This window comes from Halyomorpha halys, unplaced genomic scaffold (genome assembly GCF_000696795.3).
Source record: "Halyomorpha halys isolate HHAL.00 unplaced genomic scaffold, Hhal_1.1 Scaffold265.1, whole genome shotgun sequence".
Lineage (NCBI taxonomy): Eukaryota > Metazoa > Arthropoda > Insecta > Hemiptera > Pentatomidae > Halyomorpha > Halyomorpha halys.
Window position 1 is genome coordinate 1,609,838 of NW_027107765.1, and position 23,675 is coordinate 1,633,512.

The window sequence follows — 23,675 nt, forward strand, 5'->3', positions numbered from 1 at the left end:
ATATATACAATAGGAAAAGGTAGTATATGGAGAAAGGAAAAGAATAATGTAAGAACTTACATAGTGGCGTGTAAAGGGGACGGGAAGATGCTAACTGACTGATGTAGTAAAAGTTTGTTTTTGACTTCTGCTAGAGTGCGCTAGTGCACTAAGGTTCGAAAAGTACCTGTCAAGAACGACCGTTATGGCACAACAGTTGATATGAAATACCAATGATAAAAAGGTCAAATTATAATTTAAGAGAAAAACATAAAAACAGTGACATGTAAAAATACGGAGCCCAAAGGTCAAACATTTTTATGAATACAAATTAATAAGAATAAAAAATATTTATATATAAACAATAAAATTGAAAATAAACTTTATTTCATTGATTTTTAAAACTTTTAATTTTAGATAACATAATATAATATATGATAGTTATTCTCATATGATAGTTGATAGTGAAAGTTAATCTAAAATTAAAAGTTTTAATAATTAATAAAGTTGTGAAATAATAGGGTGATTTGTTGTAATTAATAACCTGTGTAGAATAGCCTGCGAAAAATTTTTAAATTTGGATGTGAGGTGTAAATTTATATTTAAGATTGTCCTTGAGGATGGCCGAAACGTTGGACTTTTGATACAATAAAGAGTGTTAAGACCTTACAAGGATAATATTTAATTTATTTAATAAATGAATAACAGTCTCAAGAAATTGAAAAAGTTATATATAAAAAAATAAATGATGTTTGAGGCAGATGTATGGCTGGGATGGTGCAGTAACATTTTCAATCGACAGGAGGATTCATAAATCCACTTACCGGAAGTGCCACTTTATAGAATCCATTTTACACATTTTTTTTTCAGTTTTCTCAAAACACTCTAATAATTTTGATAAAAACTTGGTTTACTGTAGTGAAAAAAAATAATGTAATATTATTGTGAGCTGGGGCTTATCCTCAAGTTGGCATGGTAAGAGATTAGCAGAGCAAAATGCCGAATTTTCGAAACATCTTCCTCTAAAGTAACTTCATTTTTTTTTTAATTTTAAATAATTGACTATTTTGGATTGTTAACAGTAATGGAAAATGTATGAATATGAACTTTCAAAGAATTTTATGAGAAGAACTAACGGAGAAATAGAGACAGTCAGGTAGACTGAAAAATCCGATATGAATTTCACCGATATTCGTGTAATTTTTTTGTATGAATATAAAGTTGGTAATAATACTGCAAAAGCTGCAAACAATATAAACCAGGCGTTTGGGGAGAATACTCTTAAAGGTCGAAAAGTGCAGCGTTGGTTTTGCTACAAAAAGAACCGCGAGGAAGACCCAAGACGGCTGCATACATTGCACAGAAAAACTACGAAATTAAATTAATTGAAATATGAAGTTTTGCAGCACCAAGCCTTTTCACCAGATCTCTCCCCAACCGGTTTTCATTTTTTAAAACATTTGGATCTGTTTTTACGGTTTAGCCCGTAAGATCACGAAAAGTGTGATATGCAGTTTTATGTATCCACTTCAAAATCCGACATTTCATATGCACCAATTTAATATATGAATAGTAACAGATTCTGGAAAAATATGTTTCATCCATAAATATTTTAACTCTATCAACAAAAATGAATAACAGATACATTTATACTATAGTAAGAGTATATTAGTAAATCAGATATCGTTAACTTGATAAGTATTTAGCAGTAACAAAGGGATTGGACGCAACAGAGCTTTTCTAGAATATAATTAATTAATATATGGCTGTATGCAATAAACTAATGCCATCCACAAATAGAAAAAAATACTGACAAAGATATGAACATGTAATAAATTGCTTTTTATGTTTTAACAAATTTCAAGTCAATTTAAATTTACATAGTTTACTTAATTTAAATAGTTTTACATATTTAACTCGACATTTATTATTTCTTCTTTTTATTTATGTCAGAACTTTTTTCTTTTATAAAGAACAAAAAAATCTGGAAAATATTAGTATATATTCACCTATTGTAGGCTGTCGGTCCTTGCAACTTGCTAGGCAATTTCGTAATTGAATTAGTTTTAGATACTTTCCTTCCTATTATAATACCATCCAAGGGCTGAAACCTAACAATATATTTCATTTAATTTTATATTCTTTGAATTAAAACATATCCATATTTTCTTCTCTTTTAATTTTTTCTTTCAATAACCGATATATGGAATATATATAATTATTTGAGACTGATTTTATTGTTTAATTAGAATATTTTGTATTGTAATGTATTGTAAGTCAAGTCTCAAAACACTCTTTATTATTTCTTTAAATGTCTAACGTCCCGGCCAAGCCATCCTCAAGGACAATCATAAATATAAATTTAGGCCGTCCGTAGGTCAGATGGTTAGGCAAAGTTCTATCATTCTGAGATCTGGGGACGGCGCCAGTTCGAATCTGGCGTTGACTTTTTTCATTAAGTGGCGGTCTCACAAAATGAAGAACTTGATGCCCCACCATGTTTAGAATAGATTGGTCACCAGTAGATAACTAGGCAAAAATTACATTCGCTGTGGATTGTCTTATATTGATAAAAAAAATATTTATAAATTTACACCTGGCATCCAACAATTTAAGAACTTTTTCAGGCTATTCTGCCCAGGTCATAATTCAGTCAAATTCCGTTGATTGTTGGTTTAAAATATTGAAGCTATAATTTTTAATTGATTGATAAATTAATTTAATATATTGAAGCTATAATTTGTTTAACAGTGCTCGATTAATTATAATTTGTTTAATAGTGTTTGTAGCGATAGTGGTGAGAAGAGGATGAAAAATAGATATTCTAATTCTAAAAATAAAGTAAGGTAAGTGATAAGAATAATTAAAGGTTGATTATTAAGTTAGTCTTATCGATAAATTTAGCTATTTTTTCTATTACGGATTCGTCGTTTCTCAGCGCCATTGGAACATTTATTGGTATCTCTAACTGGTCCAGAGTTATTTTGTAATAATTGCATTTCTACAAAGGTGTGTTTGACGGTCAGATTACCATTATATTTCGTACATTTTCGAGGGCTCTCTCCAGTTAGTACAAGAGCCGGGAAGAAAAGACTAGTCAAAATTGATGAGTGCCAAGTATAGGTATGGGTAGGCTGTTTAAAAACCTTAATTAAACATTAATTTTTCATTCGGAGCTCTATATATTAAAAACTACCAACAACACTAGAAAATCTAAGAGAATATTATTTAAAGAAGAGTAAATTTGCTGAAATATCAGGCCTAAAAGAGCTATTTACGTCCAATAGCTCTCGAGATATAGCTTTTTAAAAGCAAAATTTCTTAAAAATCTACAGAAAGATTAGTAGTTTGATAATTTATTTTGAGAAATCTATATCTCAGGCACTATGAGACGTATAGATGTCTATTAGCGCTCAAATTAAAGCTAGTTAAATTTATTACAAAGTAGTTAATTATGTTTATCTTTGTAGGAGTAGTAGTTTTTATGATATTTGACAAAATAAACTCACAAAATGTTAATTTATAGTTGTTCGTATAAAATGTTGGAATTTTGAAATAATATATCTCTAGATTCATAGGACGTACATATGTCTGCCAACACTCAAAATAAAGGAAATTTTAACTTACTATAAAGTAGTTTATGACACTCATCTTCGTAGGAGTGGTAATTTTTATGATATTCATATGTGAGTATAAATTTGGCAAATGAAAATTTGTCCGAACAACCATAAATCAATTTATTTTAGCAAATTTCATGTAAACTATTACTCCTTCGAAGATAAACAACATAAAATACTCATTAAACTAGCTTTAATTTGAGTGCTAATAGACATCTGTACGTCAAAAAGTTTTTGAGATATAGATTTTTCAAAATAAATTCACTAACTACTGATCTTTCAGTACATCCCATACAACATTTTTATGAAATTTTGCTTTTTAAAAACCTATATCTCGAAAACTATTTAACATAAATTACTCTATTAGGGTTCATATTTTAGCAAATTTACACTTCTTTAAACTACGTTCTCTAGGTTTTCTTGAGTTGGTCCTACTTTTTGAGATATAGTGCTCCGAATGAAAAATTAATGCTTTTTGTAAGGTTTTGAAACAGCCGCCATTTTTTATTCCCCCTACTTATATTTGGCAGACTCATCAATTTTGACTAGTAATTATACATAGTTTTCATTAAATTAATCAAAAATTGGGATGAGATAACTGCTTTTTTCTTCTCTTGGGCTCTTGTACCATGTTATGAGGTGGACGTGTTTCATTCGCGAACATCCTATTCTGAGTCGGGTGATTGCTACTTGCGGCGTCTACTTCGGGTTGATGTAGTCCAGGACTTCATCTCACATTGCTTGCTATCTTTTATTTATGAATACCTTTAAAGGGCGAGAAAGTTCCTTTGCAGTTAAGATTGCTGCGGTTCTACCTGGGAGGACTAGTGCTTCTCTAGCAGCTTTGTCGACCATTTCATTTCCTGCAATACCAACATGTCCGGGGCCCCACACGAAGTAGACTGATTTACCTATTTGTTTTAGCTTTATTAAATATTCATGAATTCGTTAAACAAGATGGTGAACCGAATATATTATATCTAGTCCTTGAAGAGCGCTAATGGAGTCCGATATTTTAATATTTTATCTGATATTTTAATTTAATTAATTTTCTGATATTAACCCAATTTTGTCAATTTTCCATTAAGCTTTAAAACTTTTAACTTAAACATTAACTTCAAACTATTATCTCTCTCCTAGCAGACAATATTTTTCAATCATACTAACTATTACAAAATATTGTATAATTGTACTGTATTTTTATAAAATATTGTATAATTGTATTGTATTTTTATAAAAATAAACAACCTTAGAAAATAGTTTATTATACATATTTTTTTTATGATTGAAAGTTTAAAAATGCCTCAGTTTCCAACTGCTTTAAATAATGATGAGTAGATTAGTTTTTGAAATATAAAGACATTAAATATTTTAATTGCATATACATAAACCACACACTTATTACATATTTATTTTAAAACATAATTGTTATATAAACATGTACGTATATATTTGGTATTTTTAGTTGGTAACAAGAAAATCCTACACCTAGTTATGACCATCTTAGCAGGAGGACTATTTCTCAGAGAAATGTTTTTTGAGAGAAAAGTTGGGAGTGACCGTTGTTTCAGTTTATTTGTAGATATGGCCTTTGTCTATTGTGTTTTCGCTGTAGTGGGCACAGTTTTTCTTACGTCTTTCTCAGTCCCTTTGAAACACAATAGATTTAGTTAAAAGTTCCAGTTCTGACAGTAACCTGCATTATATAAAACATTATTTTTTTTTTTAACTTATGGGTATAACAACTTTAATAGCGTCGTAAAAGTTATTACAGTTAGTAGTTCCTGGCGTTATCTTCGTAGGAGAAATAGTTTTCATGTTATTTGCTAAAATAAAATGTTTGATTTTTTAAAAAAATATAGTTCTGTAACACAAATATATCTCTAAAAAGTAGTAAAGGACACGTATCTTCGTATGGGTAATTGTTTTTATGATATTCGCATAAGAATATAAATTTGGCACATGAAAATTTGTCCCAAAAATCAATTTATTTGAGCAAATAACATGAAAACTATTACTCCTACGAAGATAAACGCCATAAACTACTTTATAGTCCATTAGAAAAGCTTTAATTAGAGTGCTAGCAGACATCTGTACGTCGAATGTTTTTGGAGATATAGATTTATTAAAATAAATTCACGAACTACCGATCTTTCAGTACATTTTTTAATGAAATGTTGCTTTTTAAAAAGCTATATCTCGAGCAATATTAAACGTAAGTAACTTTATTAGGAATTATATTTTAGCAAGTTTATTCTACGTTGAATGATGTTCTCTTATGTTTACTAGTGTTGTTGGTAATTTTAAGATATAGAGCTCCTAAAGACAATTTTTTTTTTAATGTTTTGAAACAGCCATTTTTTATTCCCCTAATTATACTAGCAGACTCATCAATTTCGACTAGTAAGTATACATAGTTTATAACAGCAAATTTTGATCTATCCTTAGTTATGTATTTATCGTTTATACTTGCCCACGCTCAGCGGAGAAGGGGGTGAGTTATAGGACAATAATTTAAAAAAATAAGTATAATCGCCAAAAGGGAAAAAAGACAAAACAATAAAGAATAAATTGCTCCCTAGGCGCCCCGTTATTTTCCCCTTGGAAATAACGAAAACCCCGAAACAATATGCCCACAATACACCCTTATATAAATAATAATCGAATTATAACCACTGGCGAATACCTTTACATGTAGATAAAAGAAGACCTGGGGGTGTTACCTTCCACCTGTTGAATTATCGAAATACTAAGTAAACATAACAAAAAAAACATAGGTGACATTAACAAGTTGAAAGCAGTGTACATGCATAAGAATGCACAGAAGAACTATATGTACAAAAGTTTAATGATAAGAAGAAATATATGTACACAGAATGAAAAAGGAGAGAAAAGAATTCATATCAATTAATAAAACAATGAGAACTTATAGGTTGACTTATCTTTAACTTAAATGATTAACCTTATCAACTATTATTTACATTACTGCACAAAGGGATATTAAAATAAAATTTAGTTTGAACCCCACGTAGTCTTTGGGTGTACTCCTGGCAGAACACAAGGTTGTCCGATATTTCCTTTCCGGCCACCGTCTCACCACTGCAGAATTATAGAGATATAATCTCTAACGATGTAATGCCACAACTCTCCTATCCAGGACGTGCTGAAGATTCCCCTTCACAAAACCAAAGCCCACTAAACATATCGCTCGTGTTTTTGTTTTTCCCCATAATCCCTTTTGTCTACGCAGATATCGCCAGTGTTTTTATCTTACCATGGAAATCGTAACAAGTTTTCATTAAAGTAATTAAATATTGGGGTGAAATAACTGCCTTTTTTCTCCTCTTGGGCTCTTGTACTATTACCATAGTGAACACTGGACGAAGGAACGTCTCATATAGCCTTATCATCAGGTATCTATTCATATTTCTCTTTAACGACAACGTACATAGTATAAGTACAAAGTAGATGTGACAAAGTGCGTTTAGTTTTACTTTCATTTAATTCTAATCATCACATGAACTATAGCATCAATGTAAGCAGAGTTAGCAATATTTGGGTTATTGAAATCCCAGAATCTAAAATAACATTGGTAATATCAACAAAATCTTGAAAGAAGGAAATACTGCAAACGCTAGAAAGGCAACTTGCGGATAGAAGTAATACGATAAATAGAGGGAACGAAGGGAGAGTGGAAAAGGTCCCGGAAAATAAAAGCTAAGGATTGGGGGGACGGTGAGATGGGCTGACCGATATAGGGCCCAGTCACTATCTCACGTCTCTCTGTTTATACAACTCTCTCTTTATTGCTATTTTCTTATGACTGACAAATGTTCTTTTTCAGCCAATATCTATTAATATCACTGTTGTACTGTCCGATTGGAAATATTATTACAACCCAAGTCAAGCTATCTCTGGAAGAAAAACAAATCGTTAGTGTAATGGACTGTTAATGTCAAATATTAACCTTTTGTACTATTTTCATTTCAGCTAACATAAGTCAAAGTAAGCATGTGATAAGAGATGTTTTATATTTATAACTAGCAGACCCGGCAACACTTCGCTACTAGTATATTTGAGACTGTATGCACATTAATTGTACACTATTGAAACATTGATATCAATTATTATAGAGGTATTAATGATGTTTTGTTTAATTTAAAAAAAAAAAGTAAATGTTTTAAGTATAGGATTGTGAGTAGTCTAATTTCAGATCCACTTGTACGTTAAATGCAGAGGAGCTCCTAGCTAATTTTTTGGGCAACTTGTTTTATAACCTTGTAATCTTTACGAGATAATAAAATCCTAGCAGCTTCATCACATCATCTATTCTCCACCTCAATTGTTCCTTGTTTCCTCTACTAATTATTTATTGGGTCTAATGAAGTCCAAAACAAGACAATCAAAAAAAACCACGAGCAAGTAACCTAACATAACAACAAACAAAATGGTGACAAGATCAGCTAGTCTGTTGTGTGATGTCATTCTCCATTTAACAGACACTTATTCATGCTATATGTTATATCGTTTTAACATATTAAAAGAAGGAATTATTACTCTATTTTACATAATCTTTTTTATTTAACATGATAAACTAAAGATCATGAATACTCTTATGTAGATGATGTAGTAAGATGGTAACTATAATAACATAAATGGTAACAGCTAACTTCGCAGTACAATCGTTAATACTGGTCCGATTTGGATGATTTTTTCTTATTCTTTGAGACGATTTGATTATCTATGATACTTTCGTATATATACTAAATAAAATATAAGTATTTTTTATATAATAACCCTCACAGTGCTTCGATATTAGTACTTGTTGTCTGGGGCTTTAGGGCATAAAACCCTGAGGTCATCAACGCCGATGTTTCGCGCTTTATAATTCTATTTTTATTTTTCACTTTATTTTTCTCTTTAAATAATTACTTCTTTTGGATTTTTTTAGTACGTATAACAAATTTTGTGGTTTAAATCTCACTGGCTATTTCTTTTTAAGAAAACCAAAACCATTTCCACGTTCTTCTGGTCATCATTCAGAGCATCCGATACACTCGGTCCTACTCCCAATCTACTAAAGTTCGCGGAATAGAAATGACATTCCTCAAATATGTGACTGATCGTAAATAAACTGTTGCAATATTGACATTTTGGCGAAGGCTGCTTACTGATCAGATATGTATGAGTTAAACTTGTACGACCTATTCTCAATCTGGCAATAGCTACCTCCTCCCTGCGATTGGAACGGTTTGATGTGGTCCATGATTTAATGTTTTTTTAAAGTTTTTAATTTGTTTCGCGGGCTTTCATTCCACATAGCTTGCTAATCAGATGATATTTCATTTTTCATCGGAAGACTTATTTCTTGGGGTGTCAGAATGGCCGCGCCCTGGCCTGGAAGACCAAGTGCTTGTTAAGCTGCAATGTCCGCCAGTTCATTCCCAGCGATCCCCACATGACCCAGCACCCATATAAATAAAACAGTTTTTCCCAAGTTTTCGAGCATGTTGGTATAATTGTGAATTTTTATGATTGCCGGGTGTTTCGGGTAAATGATCTTCATGGCTTATAGTGAACTTAAAGATTCGGTAAATATAACTATGTTAGTATGCGTCACTGTCATGGAGAAGTGGAGTTCTGAGGCTATTGCATGTAATTCAGCTGTATATACACTGCATAATTTATGCAGTTTTATTTTATTTTTATATTCGATATTAGTACTATAATGAAACAATCCAGACTGACTGCTCTATCAAAGTGTAGTAAAACATTTGTAGGAGTGAAACAAAGTTGATATTCGTATTTAGCACCTCGAGAAACCCTTATATATAAATTTTCGAAAAAATAAAGTTGTCCCAAAATTTTGGCCTTATGAAACACCAAACTAGTGCTATGGGAGTTTAAAAACTGCACCAAAGGACACAAACAGGATCTAATTAAGGAAATTAGAACGCAAAAATAAAATAAAATATTTGAAAAGTTTATCTTTATTTAAAACTAATATTTCGCCCTTATAAGGACATTTAACGTAATGTAGGTCAAAGGAGGAGATATTTAGCTTTCAACTGGTTGTATTAACGTAGGAATTTGAAAAATGGTATATGACGGTTTCAGGCAAATATGATTTGCATTTTCTAAAAAAAGTTATTGTGAACTACTTTACAGAAATCCTCATTATGTTTTTAAAAATTTATAGTGATCAAAAAATCATTTAATAAAATCAGTAATATTTTTTTCTTATTCTTCAGAAAGAGATAAATCGATTGGTATATAATAACCATGAAAAAGGCATACTTATTAAACTATGCGCCAATAATGATTAATTTTGTTAATAACTTTTTTTTATACAAAATCGGTGTCTATAATATCATGAAAATCCTCAACGAGTATGAACAAATAAATATTTTTTTTAATAATTTATATATCTCATTAAATATGCACTTTTTTTTTTATTATAGATCTCATAAAAAATTTCCTAAGAATAATGAAAATAGTTAGGGACTAAGAAACAGGAGAATTGCGAGGTCTTCAGAGATAAGGGAGTAACTCTATTTTTTGTCCCTTTTCAGTTAGACCGAATTCCAATTAAAAAAATAAAATAGAATAAAAAAAAAAAAAGAAAAAATAAAAGAGGAAATTGCTCTTTCTAATGATATACCACAAAACTTCAGTACAAGGATTTTCTGCTAGATAAGAGCACATCTGCTTGAATAATAATGCAAAAACATATTTACATTCTTGTTGATCAAAGAGATAAAACGTAGCAAAGAGTCTGTCGAAATTATATTTAAAAAGTATAGAATAGAAATATTAAAAGAAAAAGATGATATTAAAACCTGTTTTTGAAAAGTCTATTCATTATTGATACAGGAAGTGTAAAAAAAATATATATAAAAATAAAAATGCAACGGGATGACCAAGGTGGCGTTAAAGATTAAGATTTTATTTTATTCATTCAATTTTCCATAATAAAATAGAAGTTTATTAAATAAGAGCTTATTGAGTTTTCACAACTTTTTTCAAAATTTTAAATTGTTGATTTTGCAGCAGATTGGTAATACGCACCTATCAAACAGCTGTAATTTCCACAGAGCAGGCTAAGGAAGAATAAGTAAATCAAAAATACTTTTTAAAAAATTATATTGAATAAGTAGCCTGCTTCTCAACTCTGTACGTTTCTTAACTTTATCAAGTATATGCCCAGTTATCTACTAATTATAAAGAGCTAGGCGATAATGAAGGAGGATTTGATTATGGTAAAAAATAAGAAACGCAATTTATTCTTAATTTAATAAAATATTGACGGATAGCGGAATATTAATATATTACATTGTTAAGTCCTAATTAAAATTCATAACATATCATTTCATTAGTTGGAGATTCTTAAATTGAGTGGGGCTCCACTAAACCTTCGAATTCCTCTCGAATCCAATCCTTACAATCCAAAAGCCTCAATGCCCCTTACTTTGCCACTAATAAAATCATACATAAAGACCATAATGTTCCACATATAACCGATCCAGCCCGAATCAGATATCATTATAAACTCCCTAACCATCCAAATCCACTAGCCCTAACCTTGCTTCCTCTTCCATTCCTGACAATCCTCCGAGGCGCCTGAAAAGAAGATGGCCTCGAGACCTGCTAATGTTAAAACGACATTAGAGAGCTAATTATGAGCAGTTTTTCTATACGCCTATACCACTCCATTATAAACAAAAATCAAATTTACTGAATTTATATATATATATATATATGTATAGTTGTGAATTCCAATAAAGATATGAAAAAATAAAATAAAATAAGTGCATGATAATAACAACAAATGACGTAGATAGGTCAATTGTTCATCTTCGCAGAAAACAGTTGTGGTTTGCGGTTAAGCTCTGGACCTGTGCAGGAGTAAAGATCCTCTGTTGTAACTTATCTAACTTCAACTATATGTGAAAGCTTTATGTTTTACATCTAGTTGTCATAAATTTATCATGACACAATATGTAGTTCATCTGTATATAATGAACTTGAAATTTAATTTGGACAGAATTTTGTAAGTTAATTAGTAAAGTTAGAAAAGGTTTATTCTAACCAATGGTCAACAAACATGGTTAGGATAATGGCTTCAGCTATTTGAAAATAAGTAAATTTTTTTAAAGTGTTTTATTTTATATGACGAATATTTTCACTTTTAATATACATTTAATTATCCTTTTCGCATACTTTTTATTTCTACTTTATTTTTTGCAATTGTGGCTTTGGATCAAATGAACTAAAATCATAAAAGTAAGGGCGAATTTCAGTCAATTTGTTGTAATATCCAAAAAAATTTACGTTTTTAAGGTTAAGCACACTTCTAAAGCATGTGAAATAATTATTGCTAACTAAAACTAGAACTAAAATTGCGACAGATACATTATTTATCTATTAATGAACCATTAAGTTAGCTATAGCATTAATTTTTTTTTAACTCTGGAATCAAAAAATGGAGTCGGAGGGTAAAAGATTTGTGTGAGAATTGTGCTGATGTTAAATAAGCGCCTTTTTTTTTTTTAGGGTCTCAACTTTATTCCTCCCCTCCATAGCAATTTTTTGGCGGTATTTAACCATTAGCGAAACAATTAAATCACTTTTTCTCCCTCCCCCTAAAGAAAATGAGATGGAATTATGAGAAAGAAATTTCTTATTCTTAAATCTTTACATTACTTTCTCGTTTTAACTCTTATTTTCTTTATTCTAAGGTAGTTCATTACAAATATTTAGTTCTAATCACTCATATTTAGGTAAGATTTCGATATCTTTCATAGAATTATTGTTTTTTTCTTTTACCGTGAATATATTTCCAATTTATTTACCAGTATGATTTTTACCATTATGGTATCTAGTTCTTTTCAATTTTGAAAAATGCCTAGAATGTGTGCGGAAAGGTCAGTAATCATTCTTAATTAACAATTAACATTGTTTTGTTGGTCATCTTAAATACAATCCTTGCCATCTATTTGAATAATTCACAGGTCAATTATTCAATAATAATGAAGAAAAGGAATAAATAAAATAGGTTACTTCTTTTTTTCAGAGATTATATTTTGTTAGGTGACATCATTTTCGATAATGACTGAACACATATTAATACTAATAGGTCGAATGCACCATAATGGGGTAAAGGAAATTGTTCATTTATTTATTTTTATTTAGCAAAGAATAACAAACGTCAATCAGCCAGAAGACAACATCTATCAGTCGGTGCAAAAAAAAAAAACATAAGAAAAATATATAAAACGGATTTGTTTTTATTTTATGGATTTGTCTATTTGTTTCTAACAATTTTAATTATTTGGGTGTTGTGTAGGCTGCAACGATTTATAAGCTAAACCTGAAAATTTTTAAATTTATTTCTGGAAATAAAACTAATGATTTAATTTACTTAATATAGCTAAAATGAAAAAAGAAAAATTAACATAGGTAATTTGCAAAAAGTAACTGATGATAGAATAATAATAATATATGTATATATAGAATGTTAAAAAAAATTAGTAATGAAATAGAATAAATGAATGATATAAATATAATTATCTTTTTATTTAGGTTTATTGTAAATAAAATGGAACTAAGGTGAGAAGAAAATTAAGGGCAGTTATTGGGCCAATACAATTAATTATTAAGATTTATGAAAGCAAGAAAGTACCTGGTCAAAGATTTTGTTTTTAGTTGTACGATTAAGCAAATTTCCCAAATTTGTTATTAAATGGAGGTTCGATAAATTTAGTTTCTTACTTTCACTTTATTTATATATCACATCTATAGTTAGGAGAAGCATTGTGATAATGCAAAATTTCGAATTCCAGTTTTCGGGGGAAATACACGTTTTGTAGCTCTCTGAGTCCAAATAACTTTGTCTGACAAAAGGGTCTGTGTGTATGTGTGAACTGCCTAGAAATGGAAAGACGTCTAAACCTGAAATTACATATTTAAGGCAGCTATATGTTAGAAGGTAACAGCAAATTTTTATGGCTATTATAAGTCAGAACATAACAGCAACCTGACTGACCTATAAAATCCACTCATAGATATCACTTTATAGAATCAGTTTTTAACATTTCTACGATTTTTCCCAAAATGGCAGTAACGATTTTTGATTAAACTCAGGGAATCAATAAGCAATTAAATGATTTTTATATTAATACCATATGGGGCTATATTTTAATAGCCTAACAACTAAAAGATATTTATAAAGATATAAAATTTAAGGGCTTAAATGTAGAATTTTCCAAAATTCTCTCTCTCTAATGTACCTTTAATTTTTTTTTTGTTTGGATAAAAAAACCGGTGCTCATTGTTAGCGATAATAAATAATGTATAAAGACAAAATATTGAAGAATTTTATGAGATAATAAAGGGCATACAGTGTCAACCGATTCGAAAGGTAAAAGCCAAAGCCGCCTGATCTTTCCCGATTGCATTATTATCTTTACAGTTATCTTTTCTTAAACAATTGTATTCTTGGCAGAAACAAACTTTATATTCGTTAGTCCTGACTCGAGAAACTATAAAATGCGAATTTTTATACCAACTGCACACAAATTTTGATGGTAATAATTTTCGCCTTGCTTCTTGTTCTTTCTCGTTCTTCTTAAGTGCCTTTTAGCGTGGAGGAGCCCCTAACCACTTGGTCCACATCTCGGTCTCTGGGAAGCACCTTTATCAGGGCCAGCGCTTTTCCTCCTTCCTAGTCGTTGGATATGTTCTATACAGCTCCTTCTAGGTCTGCCTCGTGGTATTCTACCATTCGGCCTCGCCTCCATACATTTTCTTGGCACTCTGTCTTCCCCCATTCTACAGACGTGTCCATACCATCGGAGCTGTCGGTGTTCAATCACTGATTTCACTGAGGGGATCTGAAGATCCCTAGTTGTGCCCAATATTTATCGCAAAAATCGTCATTCAGCAAACGTAATCCTGCTCAAGTGCTTGTCTTGGGTGGCCCAACTATCACTGCTATATAATAGTGTTGGAAGATATATTGCTTTAAAGATATGTAGTTTAATGTACATACCTTACATGAGGTAAGAACATCAATTTTCACCTTCCCGAGTATCAATTTTTTTTTTTCGAAAATCACAAAAATAGCGATAAGTTCAATACGAACCTACAAATCTACATAAAACCTGGCGACGTAAGTAATTCAGTAAGTGAAAGTTGTGAGATGTCAACACCGCACCATAATTTTATTGACATTTTTTTTCTAAATAAATTATATTATACTATAAACTATTTTATTCTCATATGAACGAATAGGACCATCGATATCATAGACTGTTCAATTATCCAGAAGCATACAGTGACTTAATTGAAATTAAACATAATCCGATCCAGATCGGACAATACGGGTTGATAGGTGATAATAACGCTGCCGATGGGCGTCGGCCTGATATGGGCCTGCGACACAATTAAAGGGCCCATTCTGTAATGTCTGTACATCTGCATTGATTAGCTATAGTGGTCCTATCATCTATAACCAGGAAGCCTTATCAACGAGCCATAAAGCCCAACCTAATCAAAATCACATTGTACCAATTCGTAACAGGAGTTATGATTAAGCTTAGATAAAATTGCAAAATAAATATTTCGTCCCTAATAAAGCCTTAATAGAAATAAATAGTTAACAGAAATTTTCCACTCAAATATTTAAGCAAGACAATAACTTTTGAAGAAATTATCCAAAAGGTAGCTCTTCAATGATAGGCCTCGAGGCCATCTTCCCATCAGAAGACTCGGAGGATTATCAGGAATCGATAAAGAAGTAAGATTAGGAACTAGTGGATTTGTATGAAAATGTGTAGAACTGAAAGGATATGTAATCATATCGGGTAAGTTTCGGTTTTCATTTGATACATGTAGTAAGGAACATTGACGATTTCGAATTGCGAAGATTGTTTATGGAAAATAATTAATGTTTTAGAAGGCCCAAGAAGTATGTGTTAATAATTAGTTTTATTTGGTTGATAGGAAGTTTTCGGAGTGTCTCTGTTATGGCTTTGGGTGCTCTTGGTCCATTTATGCCTTATATAAATAGAAAATTTAAGATTAAGTATTGAGTATGCCCTTATATGTTATGGAATAATGAACTGTCTCCGGTTGAGGTGTTTACACAAGCAACTTTCAACTGTCATTTCCCGCTGGATATGATAATTATGACGGAGAAATGCAGGCTATTTACCTTGCAATGGAAGCCACAATTTACAGGCATGACAACATCTAATCTTTGATTCCCAAGCCGCAATACAGAAATTATCAACAGCTGGTATTGCGGAGTCACTCATTGAAGAAAAGAGTAGAAACATGGCTGCTATTAGGAGGGAAATAGGAAGAACTATTGCTCTGCAGTGGATACCTGGCAAGCTGATAGTCTAGCTGAGCTCGGATGTGCAGAGAGCCACCCTGTTCGACTACTTTCTTAAAGAATTGCAAAGTATATTATATGTTCTCACTATAAGGACAGGACAAATGCCAAATACAAAGTTCAAGCGAAGGTAAGAACTGGGAGAGAATACTGAGTAAGGATGAACGAATCCCCCGCAACCTAAGTAGAACTACGGGAGTCGCTTACTTCTACCTAGTGACAGAACATGATTTCCTCCAAAAATAACTCCATCGGATAGGCATTGCAGACTTACCGACATGCCATCTATTCAACTTGGATGACATGGATGGAGATCATATTTTCAAATGTATTGACCTAAAATCATTCAACAAGATACAAACCAACTCAAGGCAAAAGTAAACTTATATTTAGCTGCTAGAGAGAAAATGGCTTAATAGTTCATTTCCTGTGGAGTAGGGAAAAAAATTGATGTATCGTTTTGAATTGCTGATGTGAGATGTGCTGCATTTGGCATAGCTCAGATAATATTTTTGATTCTTTATACTGATGATAAATGAATTGGTGAAACGACTGAATTATTTGCCAGTTGAGTTTAGAGGTCCGTTTGGAATTTTCTTATTATATTCATATTTATGTTTAAGTACTTTGCCTATTGAGTATCCACTACTCCGGATTCATTTCTAATTAAATGACAATATTAAATTAATGAATATTACATTGAGAAAGAGTAAGAGTGAGGAAAAGGTGAAGGAGTGGGAGAAGCAGAGAGAGAGAGAGAGAGAGGGGGCGGGAGAGAGGAAGAGATAAGGAAATGGAGAGGAGAACGGTTATTAAAATCGTACTTGGAACGGGACTTCCCACTCCTATGCAGCATATTTAGGTTTAAATGTAACAGGAAGTGAAGGAAGTGCATACTATTCTAAGAGTATTTATCGTTCTTTTCTATTTATTATGTTATCCAGTCGAGCAGCAACCATTACATTGACAATAATGCAAAAACAACTTTCAAAATCAGGCATAATAATCGCCTAATGGTTTCATAGTTCTTTTTTCAAGACTATTTAGCTTATTGTTAAAAAAAAAACTCTTAAAAGTTTCTACATTTTTATTATTATTTATTTGTTTTTAGCGTCATCTGAAGTCCTCAAATACCATTTTTCAAAGAAATTTAAAATTTGTTAACGTATAATCGTTCATAACTCCCCTGAATTTTATCCCATTCCTACGTTAATACAACCAATGGAAAGCTGAATGTCTCCTATTTAAACCTACATTAACAACATTTAGAGTTAATGCTCTTATAAGTGCGAAATATTAGTTTCAAACAAGAAAATTATTAAAATATTTTATTTTATATCCCCGGTTCTAATTTGTTCAATTAGATCCGTTCGTGAAGTTTGTAGAGCCCTAAACCACTTCCAAGTTTGGTGTAGATGAATTCCGTCATGTTGATGTTAAATCTACTTCTTTGATTTTTCAAAATAAATCAATGACGAAAATTGTGGGCCAAAAAATGTTATTTTCTGATCTTTTCCAAAATTCGTATTTAAGGGTTTCTTGAAGTGCCAAAAACAAATATCAACTTTATTTCACTCCTAAAAATTTTTTTACCACACTTTGATAGGTCAGACATTCTGAATTGTTTCAATAATTTTATTATCTGTAATTCAAGGATTCCTTATGAAGGTTCAGAAACAGAAGGGTATAAACCAGGAAATTCAATATTTTAATTTCTGTAAGAGACAGAGGAAGGCTGAGGAAAGACAAAAATCCAAAGGCTAGACGATACTTTTCACTTTAGACTAAACAACTAACTAACAAAGGAGTTCCTCGATATCTGTTTGCCACATCCAGTCCACTAATAAGAAGAAAGTTCTACTCACTGTGTACGAAGTTTTGCTTCAAGCCTCCTGTCCGCCCGATGTCCAACTCCTCATCCCTGCACCTCCTGAAAAAAATTTTTTATTCCAAATAAAATATTGCATACATGCTTATTTTAAATTATTCTACAATGGACAAATGAGTCAATTTTACAATTTATATTAAAGGCAGTTTTAAGATTGACGAAACACATAATGTACAATATTTCATGATTATCACCCATGAACCGTCATAAGAAAATGAAAGACATATAGCAATAAGTTTGGAACGAAATCCCAAGAAGTAAATTAAAAATTATTAATAAGGACGTCAAGACCTGGGGTACCTCTAGCCGTCAATGTCGTAGAGAGGAGATCATCCTACTGATTAGCCTTAGAATAGGTCACACGTGGCTCACTCACTCGTATCTTATTGCAAAACAAGCGCCTCTAAAATGTAAATATTGTAGCAACAATTTGACAATTAGGTATATCTTCGAGGAATATCTACATTTCAGGTCATACCTCAATAGCTTGGTGTTGAGCCCAAATATTACTAAAATACTTGGGGATGAAAGTAAAATAGTGGAATCGGTGTTTAGGTTTTTAAAATTTGGAGATTAGCTGTCACGAATATGACCTCGAACAGAATACAAATAAAAATAAAATATATAAGAAATTTAATAATAATAAAGGAACTGTATCATTTGGAGGGAGTTACCACTACCCCAATAATTATATCCACAAATGGTCTCGTACCAAAAGCCACAGGGGCAGGCGTGAATGGTTTGGGATTGTCTATTGATGTACTAAGAGAGGATTGACAGTCGGTTCTCTCAGGCACAGCACGTACAGTGCGAACATTTTTATATATTTGAAACAAAAAAAAAAGGAATAATAAACAAAAATATAAAGGTGTTTGGACTTATGATCCCCCACCTCAGATACTCAACCCGCAATAGCAAGAAAAACAGACGTGTATAATAATAATAATAAAAATAAAACAAATGCAGGCAAGAATAGATAGATCAATGGCGTTGATGTTTTACGTCACTAAACTAAAACAAACAAACCATCATAAGCCATTGGAAACAATTGCCTGTGAGTTGCTCACCAACATTACATTTATTAAAGGATCTCCTAACCCAACAAAACCGTTTCCACTGAATAATGTTGGTGTTTTTCATTAAGGCCACAGTCGGTCATGAAATATAATAAAAAAATTGTTGGAATTTTTCCAAATACTGTAGGAATATTATTGAGTAACTTGAGACATGGAACTTAAAAATTAGTTGCGCATTTCGCTCAAAAAATAGCTGCAAAGATTGAACTCATTTAATACAATAATTTTTCAGTACCTTAATCTCAATTATTTCAAAACAATCACCGGACCTCATTGAATAATTTGAGGCATCAAACTTTAAAATAGGTTGAGCTGTTTGCACAAATAGGTTTCACTAACAAATGAGTAGGTTATGTGACAGTGTGTAGGTTAACATCATACAGTGTAATCTCAGTAATCCGAACTAATTGTTGCGGGGGTGTTCGGTTCAAAGTACACAAAGTTGTACGAAAAAATGGTGTAAAATAATTCAACAATATCAATGTTCATTACAATATTTATTTTATTTTTTTACATATTTTCTTGGAAATTTGACATATTTGAAGTTTTTAAAAAAAAATGTTCTCTATTACATCCCCAGTTATACAAAACTATAAGCTCGTTCATTTAGAACTAAAAAGAAGTATAAATGAAAATTTAAAAATACACTTTGTATGGATTTATTAAAAACACGATAAAAAAAAAATAAATCAGTTGGTTAAAATAAACTTCTTTTTCTTATACGCCTGTTCCGATTACTGGAACGTTTGGAGTATCGAAGTTTAGATTATCGATATCACACTGTACTCTCCCTCTGGCTCCGTCGTAGTCGGGTAAGGAATAGATATAAGAATATAATGTTAAGGATTTAAAAGGTAATTATTGATTTTTTTTATTTAAGTTTATATTGGATTCAAACTTAACAGAAAAATCCTCATGTATCTCCTGTTCCAAACCAGGAATTATACCAACTACTCAACAGAAAAGTTTCTTAAACAACATAAATTGCATTAAGAGTGACTCGATTATTTAAAGTGGTGTTTTTAATTTATTTGATCGCCTAATCGTTCCCTTAGAGATTGCACACGAAGGTTATTGCGGTGCTGATAGACAGGCCGGTGGCAGGGATCATATGGAGCAGATGATGAGCTGGAGGGAGCAGACGCTGGAATGAATAAGGGATTTACAAAGCAGGGGGCTGGTATCCTAAGTCCTGCATCAATAAACTTAACATCCCGCTTCCCCGAACTAACAAACTCCACGCCACTTTCTCACTTCTCTCCTCTGTCCTATAACAATCCCACATCATCGTCTCCTTTACTTAACCTTTTCACAGTTTTATTTGAGCTGTATTTTCTATCTCCTTTTCTTTTTTTCAAATTACTTTCAACAAAGGGAACTTTAAAAAGTTTTAATTAAGTGATATCCTAGTTACATTTACTTCTGTTTTGTTAATTATTCAATAAGTTAATTTTTTTTTTTAGTAGTAGTTATAAAAAAACATCAATATGGTCTCAAAACCTTTTTATTGTCTTAACACTCCTACGTATCAGCCATTCCGGCCATTTTCAATGATCGATCAAATAAAAAAATTTTAAATACTTTTCATTCATTATAAATTAATTTTAAAAACATTATGAAAAAATTATATTTCCTAACTAATTTATTATCATCTTGGACGGAATACTAGTTTTCATAAAATTTGCTATAATATATCGATCGCTTGTTTGGAAAACATTCATAGTTAAAATTGATAATCATAAGCAAATATCATAAAAACTATTGCTTCTACCAAGATAAATTTTATTAACAACTTTATAGCACATTAAACAACTATCATTTAAGGATGGGAGACCTTGGTACGTCAAATGGTTCCTGAGATTTATATTTTAAAGCATTAAAAGCAACATTTACAAAACTGAATCTCGGGAGCTCTTAAACGCAAACAGCTCTATTAGGGCCATATTTTAGCAAATTTACTCTACTTTTGATGATATTCTATTGAAGTTTCTAGTTTAGTAGGTAGATTCAAATATATAGAGGTCCGAAAGAAAAATTAGTTTTTTGAAACAGTCGCCATTTTGTATTACCCCTAACTATACTTGGCAGACTCAAAAATTTAGACTAGTAATTATAAGTTAAAGTAAAGTTGTTCACTGGACTTTTACTAGCGGTTCTTCTATACGAATTTCAAATACTGAATTAAATTACTGCTTTGAAAATAATTAAAAAAAAAAAAAACGAAAAAATATCAAACGTTCTCAATCTTGGGCGATCAAGAAACAATGGATGAAAACAACGGAAATATTATTTTTAAAATTAATTCATGAAAGAAATAATATCAATGAGCAAATTCATAAATTATACTTTCACCCGGTTGTTTTTGAAATAAACCAGAGGATATTTTAGAAGGCAACATGAATCATTTCAGCAATTCAAATTAGTATAGTTTACATATTTAAAGTACAACCGGGAGGTATGAAATTAGCATAGAAAATATTATTCATTGAGAAACTTAATTATTTTATTCAAGTATTCCAATAAATTAATTATTAAAAGGATAATTTAATGCATGCGTTTTTATAAACGATTTTATTATTTTGTTCGAATATGGTAGTTGTATTATCAATAACAAAAGTTATCCAGAAACTCACAACACATCTTTACTTGTCATGTTATTAAATTTTTACATAAATGTAATTAAATTAAACACTAATACTACGTAAATACTATTTACAAAATATTCACAAATTAATCATTGAATATAACGTTAACACTGTTTGTAATTGATTATAAATAGAGAGTGTGTATTATTTGATTTTTAGAAGTATTAAGTTGAAGGATAATAAGTTGAAAAGCACGAATTCATAATTACTTGATTTTTAAGGTATGGTAGTTATGGTTATATTTTAAAGGTATGGACGTTGATGATCTCAGGGTTTTACGCCCTTTAGACCCAGACAACAACAACAACTTGATTTTTAATAACAAAATGGACAAAAATGTAGTGTGAAATAAAATCACAATATACCTAAACTGGTTGTTGAGCTAAGTTAAATAATATTGTTATGATGTGTTAATGATAGGAAAGTAAACTGTCTACAAAGAATAGATTTTATTATTAAATGCTACATTGACAAATAAAGGTAAATTTAAAAAAAAATAGTGCAAATTTATTAATACAGATATATGATTACCATTATTGGTTTTGTTTTTATAGGTTTATTTTGACTGTAGTTTATTTCACTTGGGCATAATATCCTGTATAGTTTTATAAATTGATGTTGAGGCGGTGTAATCTAAACTAAAATTAAGATCGTCCTTGATGATGGCCGAAAGGTTGGACAAGCGATATGACTACTAAAAAAGTGTTGAGACTTTTTGGATAATGATAATAATTTTGTTATTAATAATATTTTGCTTAGGTTTGAATTTACCTGGAAGTAAGTATATGAATTCGTGCTTTTCAACCCAAAATCATACTTCAAAAAATCAAATAATACACAATCTCTATATATAATCAATTATAAACAGTGTTAAGGCTATATTTAATGATTAATTTGTGAATATTTTGTAAATGGCATTTACGAAATATTAGAGTTTAATTTAATTACATTTATTTTTATTTTTATTGTTTTCATTAGAATTAGCATATTTGAAAAGAAAGATATGTATTTATATTTGTGTTATGATTAAGAGTAAATGAAACAGTTGCTAAGGGTTGTTAAACTGTTGCTAAGGCGTGGCCTAGCAACAGGCCGACCATTTTCATTTTAAAGTTAGTTGTTGCTAATTAGTGGCCATTATAGTTTCTAACCAGCTCTGTCTGCGTTCAGTATGTTTTAGTTTGATAGATGCTAATTAGTCGTCTGGTGTAGTTCATTACTAGCCCTGTCTGCGTACGTTGTGTGTAGTTAGTCAGATATTGTCACCATACCCTGTCTGCGTAAATTGTTATTAGAGAGCCGACATAGACATGGGCCCACCAACGTTCAAACAATTGCACTCGGACCTTTCGGAGCGGTTCATATATTCTTCAGAAACTATCACGTCTCTGGCCCATCAGAGACGACTAGCATTATTCATTTTATATTTATTAATTTTGTTTATTCTTTAATTTTATTTTATCTAGAAAACACTATTAATTTAATTTAGGTTCTTTATTTTTTTTTGTGAAGATTTTATTTTGATTTTACTTTGTGCTTTCAATTGTTAGCTTAGCTAAATAAATGTTTATATTCCGAGACAACTTGTTATTTTTCTTATGTTCTTTTAAAACATTTTTTACAAATGGACATAGTCAATTTGAGGTGGCTTTTACAAACAGTGACAAGTAAAATAAAAAATACTGAAATATATAAAATAAGAAATATAAAATCTATATTTTAAGCAATAAAGAACAGGCTGAGAAAATAACCACTTAGAAGAAGGAAGGTGTTGAATGAGGGAAGCTTGAGATTCAAAAGGTCTCTAGAAAAAACTATTTTTTTCCTCTCTTTTTCATTGGCACTTGAGACTTTGAAGATTTTTTTCCCACCTAGCATGGTCATTTCGCATACATTTTTAACTTGATGTAGCATAGATAGCCTGGAAGGGTTTACCAACGATTAACGTTGGTCAAAGCCTTCAAGCAGTTATAAGCAACGTAGAAACTAGACTCACTGCTAGGGTTCTGCTTGGATATTTGAATTTAGTAAAAACAATATTCGTATTATTGTGATAAAGTTCTTTAATTTATA

The 23,675-nt window shown here is 30.9% G+C and overlaps 1 protein-coding gene across 1 annotated transcript in view; it reads right to left on the reverse strand.

Moving 5' to 3' along the window:
* The window catches only part of Dgk (diacyl glycerol kinase 1), a 199,955-nt gene that overhangs the window by 147,179 nt on the left and 29,101 nt on the right, over nucleotides 1-23,675 (reverse strand). Inside the window, exon 2 of the mRNA XM_014420294.2 lies at nucleotides 17,859-17,923. The gene's annotated coding sequence lies outside the window, so the exon portion shown is untranslated. The remainder of the gene's footprint in view (nucleotides 1-17,858; nucleotides 17,924-23,675) is intronic.